Source organism: Gobius niger (assembly GCF_951799975.1).
Source record: "Gobius niger genome assembly, chromosome: 24".
Classification (NCBI taxonomy): domain Eukaryota; kingdom Metazoa; phylum Chordata; class Actinopteri; order Gobiiformes; family Gobiidae; genus Gobius; species Gobius niger.
Genome location: NC_136875.1, coordinates 4,179,658 through 4,196,321, shown reverse-complemented (window position 1 = coordinate 4,196,321; position 16,664 = coordinate 4,179,658).

The window sequence follows — 16,664 nt, the reverse complement described above, 5'->3', positions numbered from 1 at the left end:
TGACCTCCGTGTGCAACACCGAATTAGTCTGCAACGCTATGGAGACCCGATGCTTCGAATCCACAGGTCAGTTCTACCAAAAGCTCAGACCTGGACGCCTGCAGGGACAGGTCTTGTTTAACTCTTTTGTGCTGGTACTTGTTGTCAAGCTCAATCAGGGCGCATTTGGGGCACCTAGGTCTGTATATTGCCAAACAATACAATGTGTATGTAGAGTCAAGGTACAATAGGTTACATTCAAGTGACATCACAACGTTCGAAAGAGTCTATAGTTTGGAACTGAGGTGGAGGGCAGTTGAAAACTCCATTCTGGCAAGTATGGCGTCAAAATGCAGATTTCTAGTCTAGGTTCGTTTCTTGTGTCTCTGTAATCTCTGGTCCAATTGACAAAAAACAAAAACTATCACAAAGTTCAAAGTACTCTCTTCCAACTCATATAAACGATGGTCTAATTATTTCCTCATAAAGACGTCTAAAAGTGGAGACAATATTCCAAAACATGTGCATGATGTTGGTCGGTAGAACGGATTTTCAGCCAAAAGAACAGCGTGGCAGGTTTATGAATCCAATCACTGTCAAACAATGATCAGGACATTTCCTTTTTTGGAAATGTATTTAAAAAAAATCTATTACTCTCCCATAGAATTGTATGGCGTCTGCCCTCCAACTGAAACACAATGCTATTACATGAACGCAAGTTACACAACCTGTAACTTGTAACACAACGGAATGCTAAAAAACAAATGTATAATACTATTATGCAATGCGCGATATGATAGCCTATTGTCAGTACTTTGTGACAATACTGCCCCATGTTTGGCCTCATGCCAAAGCAGCCTGTAAATTGCCAGAGATTAAAAAAACATGCATTTTCTTCTACTTAAAATTTCATACCGCGAGGCATTAAAAGCAACTTAATGAAATTGATTATTAAATCTGATCTACTTGGAAAATAATTGACCAATTTTTGCTTACAGTTTACAGTTTATGCTGTTTTACACACATTTATTTTTCCTCCAAGATTTGCTTCTGGATAACAAACCTACCCCTCATTCCTCTGTTAAATTTAAATGTTTACAAATCTTTGAAATGAAAAAAAATGCACATATTATTTTGGCAGTGAAATGGCAATAAAAAGCATTAAATTTGACATTCTACGATCTGTATGAAACCCCGGTTTAGATGGGGCCTAAAAAACACAAATCCAACCTGACCCAAGCCATTTTTACAATTGATATGACTTGAGGAAAAAAAAAAACATATAAATGGTTCTGCCTGTTTGACATATAAATAGTATGACATATAATATTTGTCTTTTTTTTTTCTTTCTTTCTTTTTATTTGGGATCATAGAGCATATTACATTCAAATGCAATGCGTTTCAGCCCCCTTTTTTTTCCTTAGATTAACAAAGAACAAATTGAATAAAATAAAACAAATGATCAACAACAATACAAACAGTTGGAAAAAAAAGAAAATAAATACATAAATAAATAAATAAATAAAAAAAATTTAAAAAAAGGAAAAGGAAAAAAAAGAGAGTCATGTTTCACACACAATCGTCACCACCACCAACATTGAAGTTCCATTTTCAAAACAATCCACATAATCATAGGTACTTCATAAGGAATTATGTGGTCATGCTAGATTAGTTTTATGAAGAACCGGTCCCCAGATGTCCACAAATCCGTCAGTGTTATCATGCAGAAAATATGCACGTCTCTCCAGAGGGAGTACCCTCAAGACCTCTGTGTACCAGTCCTCAATTGTAGGACAGTCACTGGAAATCCAAAATTTCAAAAGAGTCTTTCTTGCCACATAAAGAAGAATTTCCGTCATTTTAGCGTTATGCTTGTCCCTTGCGTTGTCCACTTTGGCAGCAAGAACACAGTGAAACGGTGAAAGTTCTAAATTATATCCCAATAGCATGCTCACTTCACTTTTAACATCATTCCAATATTTTTGAATTTTAACACACTTCCAAAACATATGTGCATATGTACCTATTTCCATATTTCCTTATTTATCGCATTTACTGCAGTATGGTAAAGTGGAGTCCGTGTAATATTTTAAATTGTGTTTCTCAAAATCTTGAATGTGTTTTTTATGAGCAAAGTCCATTTCTCTTCATTTATTTCTATGCCTAAATCAGTTTGGGATAGAAATAATGATCTGTTATGAATGTAATCTTTGACGAAAATGTTTTATATATATGGGAAATAAATCTCTTTGCTTTACTACCTGTAAAAATGTGCTCCAAGAATGTCAGATTTGTTGGTTGTATTGATTTTGGAATATAATGTCTAATTTGTGGGAAGAAATGAGACGCGTGTAAGGAGTACCTGTTCTTTAAAGCCTCAAATGACTCCAATGACTCTCCTACATACAGTTTAACAAGCTGGTCCAAACCTCTATAATATTTGTCTTTTAAACAGGGCCTGGTACTTTTTGAAAATATTAAAAGATCCATGAAAAGGTTATGTTTGTCCACCTTGATGGCCTGGCCGTCCCCGATCTATTTAATTGCCTTCATTGGGTAAAGTAGGGGGAGTATACCTTTGCTGAATCCAAAACAGTAGTGTATTAAATAGTAGTGATGTGTTGTGAATAGAGCTGGACACCCACAGAGACAGTTCTCACAGTAACAGTGTGATGTTGTGGTTTGCAGTGACACCTACAGGCAGCTCCACCACAAGACCTGCTCATGGCTGTGCCTCGGTGAATCTGTGTCAGCTTGACACTGCAGCAACTTCCCTTCTGTTTACCAAAATTGGCACAATCGAAGAAATCTTTAACTGTTGTAATACGGACAGATGCAATCCCCTGACTACGACTACTGCAGCCCCTACTACGACTACTACAACCACAACTGCGGCCCCAACTACTACTACTACTGCAGCCCCAACGACTACTACCACTACTGCAGCCCCAACGACTACTACCACTACTGCAGCCCCAACGACTACTACCACTACTGCAGCCCCAACTACTACCACTACTGCAGCCCCAACTACTACTACTACTACTGCAGCCCCAACAACTACTACCACTACTGCAGCCCCAACTACTACTACTACAACCACAACTGCGGCCCCAACTACTACTACTACTACTGCAGCCCCAACAACTACTACCACTACTGCAGCCCCAACTACTACTACTACAACCACAACTGCGGCCCCAACTACTACTACTACTACTGCAGCCCCTACTACTACCACTACTGCAGCCCCAACTACTACTACCACTACTGCAGCCCCTACTACTACTACCACTACTGCAGCCCCAACTACTACTACCACTACTGCAGCCCCTAGTACTACTACCACTACTGCAGCCCCTACTACTACTACCACTACTGCAGCCCCAACTACTACTACCACTACTGCAGCCCCTACTACTACTACCACTACTGCAGCCCCAACTACTACTACCACTACTGCAGCCCCAACTACTACTACCACTACTGCAGCCCCTACTACTACTACCACTACTGCAGCCCCAACTACTACTACCACTACTGCAGCCCCAACTACTACTACCACTACTGCAGCCCCAATTACTACTACCACTACTGCAGCCCCTACTACTACTACCACTACTGCAGCCCCAACTACTACTACCACTACTGCAGCCCCTACTACTACTACCACTACTGCAGCCCCAACTACTACTACCACTACTGCAGCCCCTACTACTACTACCACTACTGCAGCCCCAACTACTACTACCACTACTGCAGCCCCTACTACTACTACCACTACTGCAGCCCCAACTACTACTACCACTACTGCAGCCCCAACTACTACTACCACTACTGCAGCCCCTACTACTACTACCACTACTGCAGCCCCAACTACTACTACCACTACTGCAGCCCCAACTACTACTACCACTACTGCAGCCCCAATTACTACTACCACTACTGCAGCCCCTACTACTACTACCACTACTGCAGCCCCAACTACTACTACCACTACTGCAGCCCCTACTACTACTACCACTACTGCGGCCCCAACTACTACTACCACTACTGCAGCCCCAACTACTACTACCACTACTGCAGCCCCAACTACTACTACCACTACTGCAGCCCCTACTACTACTACCACTACTGCAGCCCCAACTACTACTACCACTACTGAAGCCCCTACTACTACTACCACTACTGCAGCCCCAACTACTACTACCACTGCTGAAGCCCCTACTACTACTACCACTACTGCAGCCCCTACTACGACCACTACTGCAGCCCCTACTACAACTACCACTACTGCAGCCCCTGCTACTACCACTACTGCAGCCCCTACTACAACTACCACTACTGCAGCCCCTACTACTACCACTACTGCAGCCCCAACTACTACTACCACTACTGCAGCCCCTACTACTACTACCAGTACTGCAGCCCCAACTACTACTACCACTACTGCAGCCCCTACTACTACTACCACTACTGCAGCCCCAACTACAACTACCACTGCTGAAGCCCCTACTACTACTACCACTACTGCAGCCCCTACTACGACCACTACTGCAGCCCCTACTACAACTACCACTACTACAGCCCCTACTACTACCACTACTGCAGCCCCAACTACTACTACCACTACTGCAGCCCCAACTACTACTACCACTACTGCAGCCCCAACTACTACTACCACTACTGCAGCCCCTACTACTACTACCACTACTGCAGCCCCAACTACTACTACCACTACTGCAGCCCCAACTACTACTACCACTACTGCAGCCCCTACTACTACTACCACTACTGCAGCCCCAACTACTACTACCACTACTGTAGCCCCAACTACTACTACCACTGCTGAAGCCCCTACTACTACTACCACTACTGCAGCCCCTACTACGACCACTACTGCAGCCCCTACTACAACTACCACTACTGCAGCCCCTACTACTACCACTACTGCAGCCCCAACTACTACTACCACTACTGCAGCCCCAACTACTACTACCACTACTGCAGCCCCAACTACTACTACCACTACTGCAGCCCCAACTACTACTACCACTACTGCAGCCCCTACTACTACTACCACTACTGCAGCCCCAACTACTACTACCACTACTGCAGCCCCTACTACTACTACCACTACTGCAGCCCCAACTACTACTACCACTACTGCAGCCCCTACTACTACTACCACTACTGCAACCCCAACTACTACTACCACTACTGCAGCCCCTACTACTACTACTACCACTACTGCAGCCCCAACTACTACTACCACTACTGCAGCCCCAACTACTACTACCACTACTGCAGCCCCTACTACTACTACCACTACTGCAGCCCCTACTACTACTACCACTACTGCAGCCCCAACTACTACTACCACTACTGCAGCCCCTACTACTACTACCACTACTGCAGCCCCTACTACTACTACTGCAGCCCCAACTACAACTACCACTGCTGAAGCCCCTACTACTACTACCACTACTGCAGCCCCTACTACGACCACTACTGCAGCCCCTACTACAACTACCACTACTACAGCCCCTACTACTACCACTACTGCAGCCCCAACTACTACTACCACTACTGCAGCCCCAACTACTACTACCACTACTGCAGCCCCAACTACTACTACCACTACTGCAGCCCCTACTACTACCACTACTGCAGCCCCAACTACTACTACCACTACTGCAGCCCCAACTACTACTACCACTACTGTAGCCCCAACTACTACTACCACTACTGCAGCCCCAACTACTACTACCACTACTGCAGCCCCAACTACTACTACCACTACTGCAGCCCCAACTACTACTACCACTACTGCAGCCCCAACTACTACTACCACTACTGCAGCCCCTACTACTACCACAACTGCAGCCCCAACTACTACTACCACTACTGCAGCCCCAACTACTACTACCACTACTGCAGCCCCTACTACTACCACTACTGCAGCCCCAACTACTACTACCACTACTGCAGCCCCTACTACTACTACCACTACTGCAGCCCCAACTACTACTACTACCACTACTGCAGCCCCTACTACTACCACTACTGCAGCCCCAACTACTACTACCACTACTGCAGCCCCTACTACTACCACAACTGCAGCCCCAACTACTACTACCACTACTGCAGCCCCAACTACTACTACCACTACTGCAGCCCCTACTACTACCACTACTGCAGCCCCAACTACTACTACCACTACTGCAGCCCCTACTACTACTACCACTACTGCAGCCCCAACTACTACTACTACCACTACTGCAGCCCCTACTACTACCACTACTGCAGCCCCAACTACTACTACCACTACTGCAGCCCCTACTACTACTACCACTACTGCAGCCCCTACTACTACTACCACTACTGCAGCCCCAACTACTACTACCACTACTGCAGCCCCTACTACTACAACTACTGCAGCCCCAACTACTACTACCACTACTGCAGCCCCAACTACTACTACCACTACTGCAGCCCCAACTACTACTACCACTACTGCAGCCCCAACTACTACTACCACTACTGCAGCCCCAACTACTACTACCACTACTGCAGCCCCTACTACTACTACCACTACTGCAGCCCCAACTACTACTACCACTACTGCAGCCCCAACTACTACTACCACTACTGCAGCCCCTACTACTACCACTACTGCAGCCCCCACTACTACTACCACTACTGCAGCCCCTATTACTACCACTACTGCAGCCCCAACTACTACTACCACTACTGCAGCCCCTACTACTACTACCACTACTGCAGCCCCTACTACTACTACCACTACTGCAGCCCCAACTACTACTACCACTACTGCAGCCCCTACTACTACAACTACTGCAGCCCCAACTACTACTACCACTACTGCAGCCCCAACTACTACTACCACTACTGCAGCCCCTACTACTACCACTACTGCAGCCCCAACTACTACTACCACTACTGCAGCCCCTACTACTACTACCACTACTGCAGCCCCAACTACTACTACCACTACTGCAGCCCCAACTACTACTACCACTACTGCAGCCCCTACTACTACCACTACTGCAGCCCCAACTACTACTACCACTACTGCAGCCCCTATTACTACCACTACTGCAGCCCCAACTACTACTACCACTACTGCAGCCCCTACTACTACTACCACTACTGCAGCCCCTACTACTACTACCACTACTGCAGCCCCAACTACTACTACCACTACTGCAGCCCCTGCTACTACAACTACTGCAGCCCCAACTACTACTACCACTACTGCAGCCCCAACTACTACTACCACTACTGCAGCCCCAACTACTACTACCACTACTGCAGCCCCAACTACTACGACCACTACTGCAGCCCCTACTACAACTACCACTACTGCAGCCCCTACTACTACCACTACTGCAGCCCCAACTACTACTACCACTACTGCAGCCCCAACTACTACTACCACTACTGCAGCCCCAACTACTACTACCACTACTGCAGCCCCTACTACTACTACTACCACTACTGCAGCCCCTACTACTACCACTACTGCAGCCCCAACTACTACTACCCCTACTGCAGCCCCAACTACTACTACCACTATTGCAGCCCCTACTACTACCACTACTGCAGCCCCAACTACTACTACCAATACTGCAGCCCCTACTACTACCACTACTGCAGCCTTAACTACTACTACCACTACTGCAGCCCCAACTACTACTACCACTACTGCAGCCCCAACTACTGCAGCCCCAACTACTACTACCACTACTGCAGCCCCAACTACTACTACCACTACTGCAGCCCCAACTACTACTACCACTACTGCAGCCCCTACTACTACCACTACTGCAGCCCCTACTACTACTACCACTACTGCAGCCCCAACTACTACTACCACTACTGCAGCCCCTACTACTACCACTACTGCAGCCCCAACTACTACTACCACTACTGCAGCCCCAACTACTACTACCACTACTGCAGCCCCTACTACTACCACTACTGCAGCCCCAACTACTACTACCACTACTGCAGCACCAACTACTACTACCACTACTGCAGCCCCTACTACTACCACTACTGCAGCCCCAACTGCCACTACTACAGTTGCTGAACTCTCTTGTATGACTTGTGTAGACCAAAATGATGCCACTTGTGCAAACACATATTCTGTAACCTGCTCCAACGGAGAAACCCAGTGTGTCTCTGTCTTCATTGTTTGTAAGTTCACATATATTTTACATTTTGTCAACTCCCACTGAAGAAGGAGGAGCTAACTCTTTTTTCTCGTTGAAATGCTCACAGCGACCACAGACAGTCCAAGCTTCACTCCGTCCATTCGGAAAATAAAGGGCTGTGACACCCAGAATTTCTGTGCATCTGGGACTCAGGAATTCTCTGTGAACGTGGGATCTGAAAATGTTTTGGCCAGAGCTGAATGCTGTAGCACAGAGAACTGTAACCCTGCCGATGCAGTTGGTGAGTGACCTTTTTCACAGGGATTGTTTTTACTTTTGTAAACACTTGGATTTGACTGTTTGACTCTTCTGTGTCAGCTCCGACGACCCCGAGTGACAGCTCTCTGCGGTGCTACCGCTGTGACCGTGTGACCGGGCAGTGCAACCCAGGATTACGCTGTAACTCACTGGAAACCAACTGCATGACAGCCACAAGTAAGTTCCACACAGGGCCCAGAGCTGGACAATTGCAGGGACATGTTATTAAAGGAACTGAAAGTTCGTCCTAGTAACAGCATGATGGAACATGAACAGAAGTGGACACCCGCAGGAACATGTCTGATTTTATAGCATGATGGGGTTTTTTTGAGCAGTGCTCGAGATCTTTTGGGACAGTTCTCATAGTAACGGTGTGATGTGGTTGTTTGCAGTGACACCTCCAGGCAGCTCCTCCCCAGTCTTGGTTCTTGGGTGTGCTTCCGATAGTGTGCGCTATGCTACTGGCTCTTCATCCAGCAAATCTCTGTTAGCGAGAATAGGCACCATCCAAGGGACACCTGCCTTCTGTTCTCCCGACAACTGCAACCTCCAGACAACAACTACCACTACTGCAGCCCCAATTGCCACTACTACAGTTGCTGGACTCTCTTGTATGACTTGTGTAGACCAAAATGATGCCACTTGTGCAAACACATATTCTGCAACCTGCTCCAACGGAGAAACCCAGTGTGTCTCTGTCGTCATTGTTTGTAAGTTCACATATATTTTACATTTTGTCAACTCCCACTGAAGAAGGAGGAGCTAACTCTTATTTCTCGTTGAAATGCTCACAGCGACCACAGACAGTCCAAGCGTCACTCCGTCCATTCGGAAAATAAAGGGCTGTGACACCCAGAATTTCTGTGCATCTGGGACTCAGGAATTCTCTGTGAACGTGGGATCTGAATATGTTTTGGCCAGAGCTGAATGCTGTAGCACAGAAAACTGTAACTCTGCCGATGCAGTTGGTGAGTGACCTTTTTCACAGGGATTGTTTTTACTTTTGTAAACACTTGGATTTGACTGTTTGACTCTTCTGTGTCAGCTCCGACGACCCCGAGTGACAGCTCTCTGCGGTGCTACCGCTGTGACCGTGTGACCGGGCAGTGCAACCCAGGATTACGCTGTAACTCACTGGAAACCAACTGCATGACAGCCACAAGTAAGTTCCACACAGGGCCCATAGCTGGACAATAGGGGTTATGCGCTAACCACTTCCGCATTCCGATAAGTGAGTAAATCACTTCCGGTTACCATGTTATTTAATAGGAGCAAGAACTTTTTAGCAGCTGAAAACACTGTCACTTGTTTTACACATTGGAAAACGGGTCAAAATAGCTCCACTACGTAGAGCTACACATTCTTAGCTGCTAAAACGAGAGATTCCAGGAGTAAAAGTTGCGCATTTATTGAATGCTAACGCTTGTGGAGCCGTAGCTATCATTAAGCTAGCTTTAGCCGCCTCACCCGACGCACTTTATTTAAATTCATGTACTGCCCACGGACGTGTATTTGCATCGTCTGTGATCACAAACAATACACTAGAGCCAGTTTTAATAAAGTATATTCAACAGGAGACTTCAAACTGACGAGTTATTGATGTAACCGGACTGTTACGATGCTGTGGCTGTTCTTCTGTAGATGCATTAAGCCTGTTCTGAAGCCTTTTCACACACACGCACACACACGCACACCTCTGGATACGATTTCCACATGTTGTATGTATATTTTACTGAAGGCTAAGCTGAATTTATGAAACAAAACTGGTTTAAACTATGCAGCCTCCGCGGTGGAGCTGCCTGTGCGTCAGGACGCATCTCTCCCCATAAACTGACTACGAAAGGCACGGGCACAGCCTCTAACCAGAGAGAAACGATACGCGCATATGGGTCAGCAATGGGTGTAATTTGTCAGGCCATGGTCATGTGCAGATCTTTTCACTGTGAAATCTTCCACAAAGGTTTTACTTTAGGATCGTAAGGAGGAGGACGAGCAGCGCCTTTACGAAACACTTTTGGTTTCGTATTGATCGGTCAAATATTTGCGGAGGTCTTCAAATTTCGGATTGCAACTGAGCAGCATCCGTGTAATGGAGTTTGTTTACGTGCGCCTTTACCAGTTCAGGGGAAACACGCGATGTCTGGCACTTTATAGATCATGGCACAAAATTAAGACGCAGAAGATTTCTTACCGGGCGGTCTCCATGAGCGCGGAGCTCTTTTACGCACCACGACATGTGAAGCTTCGCGTAGCAAGTCCCGAAGGGCAGCTCCAACCAGGTAAAAGACACCAGCCTCTGACTGTCCACACAGGCGTGTTAAAGTCCAGAGCACCTGCTCCTCCCGGTGCAGCTCGGTCTTTATGAGAGAGACGTGAGCTTTTGTCCTCAACTCGGACCTGCACCGACCGCACACTTCCAGATGCGCGTCTGTACTGTATTATCTTTGTTCAACATTTAGCACATTATGTAATAATTTAAATGCATTCATAACTATCATACAAATATGAAGATTATTTTAACATTCAGAAACTTCAAGTTTTTTCTTTCAAATTTTAGAAACTTAAAAAGTTTCAATGTCACGTCTGCAAAATTAAAGCATATGCTGCACATGACGCACACACAGCTGGAAGAATATCTTATGCAATCTTGTTGAACAGTTCAGCAGAGAGCGTTTATAACAAAATACAGGCTTTATTTTCCTCTTGTTTGGAAACAGGCATTACGCACAGGCTATAGTAAATTAAACTAGCCTAGGCCCTACATGAAAAATGATTTCGGAAATAATATAATTGCCTAAATGTAACGTTGTCAGTCGCACCCCAACTGACTTGTCCTAAAGTCATCAAGTCTCGACGCTGATCACTTTCATCAGAGGCAGGCGGTAGTTTGGCTTTTGCAGCTCACGCCTGCAGCTTGCCCTGACTGATGCAGATGTGGAGCGGCTGCAGCCGCGCGTCCTGACGCACAGGCAGCTCCACCGCGGAGGCTGCATAGTTTAAACCAGTTTTGTTTCATAAATTCAGCTTAGCCTTCAGTAAAATATACATACAACATGTGGAAATCGTATCCAGAGGTGTGCGTGTGTGTGCGTGTGTGTGAAAAGGCTTCAGAACAGGCTTAATGCATCTACAGAAGAACAGCCACAGCATCGTAACAGTCCGGTTACATCAATAACTCGTCAGTTTGAAGTCTCCTGTTGAATATACTTTATTAAAACTGGCTCTTGTGTATTGTTTGTGATCACAGACGATGCAAATACACGTCCGTGGGCAGTACATGAATTTAAATAAAGTGCGTCGGGTGAGGCGGCTAAAGCTAGCTTAATGATAGCTACGGCTCCACAAGCGTTAGCATTCAATAAATACGCAACTTTTACTCCTGGAATCTCTCGTTTGAGCAGCTAAGAATGTGTAGCTCTACGTAGTGGAGCTATTTTGACCCGTTTTCCAATGTGTAAAACAAGTGACAGTGTTTTCAGCTGCTAAAAAGTTCTTGCTCCTATTAAATAACATGGTAACCGGAAGTGATTTACTCACTTATCGGAATGCGGAAGTGGTTAGCGCATAACCCCTATTGCAGGGACATGTTATTAAAGGAACTGAAAGTTCGTCCTAGTAACAGCATGATGGAACATGAACAGAAGTGGACACCTGCAGGAACATGTCTGATTTTATAGCATGATGGGGTTTTTTTGAGCAGTGCTTGAGATCTTTTGGGACAGTTCTCATAGTAACGGTGTGATGTGGTTGTTTGCAGTGACACCTCCAGGCAGCTCCTCCCCAGTCTTGGTTCTTGGGTGTGCTTCAGATAGTGTGCGCTATGCTACTGGCTCTTCATCCAGCAAATCTCTGTTAGCGAGCATAGGCACCATCCAAGGGACACCTGCCTTCTGTTCTCCCAACAACTGCAACCTCCAGACAACAACTACCACTACTGCAGCCCCAACTGCCACTACTACAGTTGCTGAACTCTCTTGTATGACTTGTGTAGACCAAAATGATGCCACTTGTGCAAACACATATTCTGTAACCTGCTCCAACGGAGAAACCCAGTGTGTCTCTGTCGTCATTACTTGTAAGTTCACATGTATTTTACATTTTGTCAACTCCCACTGAAGAAGGAGGAGCTAACTCTTATTTCTCGTTGAAATGCTCACAGCGACCACAGACAGTCCAAGCTTCACTCCGTCCATTCGGAAAATAAAGGGCTGTGACACCCAGAATTTCTGTGCATCTGGGACTCAGGAATTCTCTGTGAACGTGGGATCTGAAAATGTTTTGGCCAGAGCTGAATGTTGTAGCACAGAGAACTGTAACTCTGCCGATGCAGTTGGTGAGTGACCTTTTTCACAGGGATTGTTTTTACTTTTGTAAACACTTGGATTTGACTGTTTGACTCTTCTGTGTCAGCTCCGACGACCCCGAGTGACAGCTCTCTGCGGTGCTACCGCTGTGACCGTGTGACCGGGCAGTGCAACCCAGGATTACGCTGTAACACACTGGAAACCAACTGCATGACAGCCACAAGTAAGTTCCACACAGGGCCCAGAGCTGGACAATTGCAGGGACATGTTATTAAAGGAACTGAAAGTTCGTCCTAGTAACAGCATGATGGAACATGAACAGAAGTGGACACCTGCAGGAACATGTCTGATTTTATAGCATGATGGGGTTTTTTTGAGCAGTGCTCGAGATCTTTTGGGACAGTTCTCATAGTAACGGTGTGATGTGGTTGTTTGCAGTGACACCTCCAGGCAGCTCCTCCCCAGTCTTGGTTCTTGGGTGTGCTTCCGATAGTGTGCGCTATGCTACTGGCTCTTCATCCAGCAAATCTCTGTTAGCGAGCATAGGCACCATCCAAGGGACACCTGCCTTCTGTTCTCCCAACAACTGCAACCTCCAGACAACAACTACCACTACTGCAGCCCCAACTGCCACTACTACAGTTGCTGAACTCTCTTGTATGACTTGTGTAGACCAAAATGATGCCACTTGTGCAAACACATATTCTGTAACCTGCTCCAACGGAGAAACCCAGTGTGTCTCTGTCGTCATTACTTGTAAGTTCACATGTATTTTACATTTTGTCAACTCCCACTGAAGAAGGAGGAGCTAACTCTTATTTCTCGTTGAAATGCTCACAGCGACCACAGACAGTCCAAGCTTCACTCCGTCCATTCGGAAAATAAAGGGCTGTGACACCCAGAATTTCTGTGCATCTGGGACTCAGGAATTCTCTGTGAACGTGGGATCTGAATATGTTTTGGCCAGAGCTGAATGTTGTAGCACAGAGAACTGTAACTCTGCCGATGCAGTTGGTGAGTGACCTTTTTCACAGGGATTGTTTTTACTTTTGTAAACACTTGGATTTGACTGTTTGACTCTTCTGTGTCAGCTCCGACGACCCCGAGTGACAGCTCTCTGCGGTGCTACCGCTGTGACCGTGTGACCGGGCAGTGCAACCCAGGATTACGCTGTAACACACTGGAAACCAACTGCATGACAGCCACAAGTAAGTTCCACACAGGGCCCAGAGCTGGACAATTGCAGGGACATGTTATTAAAGGAACTGAAAGTTCGTCCTAGTAACAGCATGATGGAACATGAACAGAAGTGGACACCTGCAGGAACATGTCTGATTTTATAGCATGATGGGGTTTTTTTGAGCAGTGCTCGAGATCTTTTGGGACAGTTCTCATAGTAACGGTGTGATGTGGTTGTTTGCAGTGACACCTCCAGGCAGCTCCTCCCCAGTCTTGGTTCTTGGGTGTGCTTCCGATAGTGTGCGCTATGCTACTGGCTCTTCATCCAGCAAATCTCTGTTAGCGAGCATAGGCACCATCCAAGGGACACCTGCCTTCTGTTCTCCCAACAACTGCAACCTCCAGACAACAACTACCACTACTGCAGCCCCAACTGCCACTACTACAGTTGCTGAACTCTCTTGTATGACTTGTGTAGACCAAAATGATGCCACTTGTGCAAACACATATTCTGTAACCTGCTCCAACGGAGAAACCCAGTGTGTCTCTGTCGTCATTATTTGTAAGTTCACATGTATTTTACATTTTGTCAACTCCCACTGAAGAAGGAGGAGCTAACTCTTATTTCTCGTTGAAATGCTCACAGCGACCACAGACAGTCCAAGCGTCACTCCGTCCATTCGGAAAATAAAGGGCTGTGACACCCAGAATTTCTGTGCATCTGGGACTCAGGAATTCTCTGTGAACGTGGGATCTGAAAATGTTTTGGCCAGAGCTGAATGCTGTAGCACAGAGAACTGTAACTCTGCCGATGCAGTTGGTGAGTGACCTTTTTCACAGGGATTGTTTTTACTTTTGTAAACACTTGGATTTGACTGTTTGACTCTTCTGTGTCAGCTCCGACGACCCCGAGTGACAGCTCTCTGCGGTGCTACAGCTGTGACCGTGTGACCGGGCAGTGCAACCCAGGATTACGCTGTAACACACTGGAAACCAACTGCATGACAGCCACAAGTAAGTTCCACACAGGGCCCAGAGCTGGACAATTGCAGGGACATGTTATTAAAGGAACTGAAAGTTCGTCCTAGTAACAGCATGATGGAACATGAACAGAAGTGGACACCTGCAGGAACATGTCTGATTTTATAGCATGATGGGGTTTTTTTGAGCAGTGCTCGAGATCTTTTGGGACAGTTCTCATAGTAACGGTGTGATGTGGTTGTTTGCAGTGACACCTCCAGGCAGCTCCTCCCCAGTCTTGGTTCTTGGGTGTGCTTCAGATAGTGTGCGCTATGCTACTGGCTCTTCATCCAGCAAATCTCTGTTAGCGAGCATAGGCACCATCCAAGGGACACCTGCCTTCTGTTCTCCCAACAACTGCAACCTCCAGACAACAACTACCACTACTGCAGCCCCAACTGCCACTACTACAGTTGCTGAACTCTCTTGTATGACTTGTGTAGACCAAAATGATGCCACTTGTGCAAACACATATTCTGTAACCTGCTCCAACGGAGAAACCCAGTGTGTCTCTGTCGTCATTATTTGTAAGTTCACATGTATTTTATATTTTGTCAACTCCCACTGAAGAAGGAGGAGCTAACTCTTATTTCTCGTTGAAATGCTCACAGCGACCACAGACAGTCCAAGCGTCACTCCGTCCATTCGGAAAATAAAGGGCTGTGACACCCAGAATTTCTGTGCATCTGGGACTCAGGAATTCTCTGTGAACGTGGGATCTGAAAATGTTTTGGCCAGAGCTGAATGCTGTAGCACAGAGAACTGTAACTCTGCCGATGCAGTTGGTGAGTGACCTTTTTCACAGGGATTGTTTTTACTTTTGTAAACACTTGGATTTGACTGTTTGACTCTTCTGTGTCAGCTCCGACGACCCCGAGTGACAGCTCTCTGCGGTGCTACCGCTGTGACCGTGTGACCGGGCAGTGCAACCCAGGATTACGCTGTAACACACTGGAAACCAACTGCATGACAGCCACAAGTAAGTTCCACACAGGGCCCAGAGCTGGACAATTGCAGGGACATGTTATTAAAGGAACTGAAAGTTCGTCCTAGTAACAGCATGATGGAACATGAACAGAAGTGGACACCTGCAGGAACATGTCTGATTTTATAGCATGATGGGTTTTTTTTGAGCAGTGCTCGAGATCTTTTGGGACAGTTCTCATAGTAACGGTGTGATGTGGTTGTTTGCAGTGACACCTCCAGGCAGCTCCTCCCCAGTCTTGGTTCTTGGGTGTGCTTCCGATAGTGTGCGCTATGCTACTGGCTCTTCATCCAGCAAATCTCTGTTAGCGAGCATAGGCACCATCCAAGGGACACCTGCCTTCTGTTCTCCCAACAACTGCAACCTCCAGACAACAACTACCACTACTGCAGCCCCAACTGCCACTACTACAGTTGCTGAACTCTCTTGTATGACTTGTGTAGACCAAAATGATGCCACTTGTGCAAACACATATTCTGTAACCTGCTCCAACGGAGAAACCCAGTGTGTCTCTGTCGTCATTATTTGTAAGTTCACATGTATTTTACATTTTGTCAACTCCCACTGAAGAAGGAGGAGCTAACTCTTATTTCTCGTTGAAATGCTCACAGCGACCACAGACAGTCCAAGCGTCACTCCGTCCATTCGGAAAATAAAGGGCTGTGACACCCAGAATTTCTGTGCATCTGGGACTCAGGA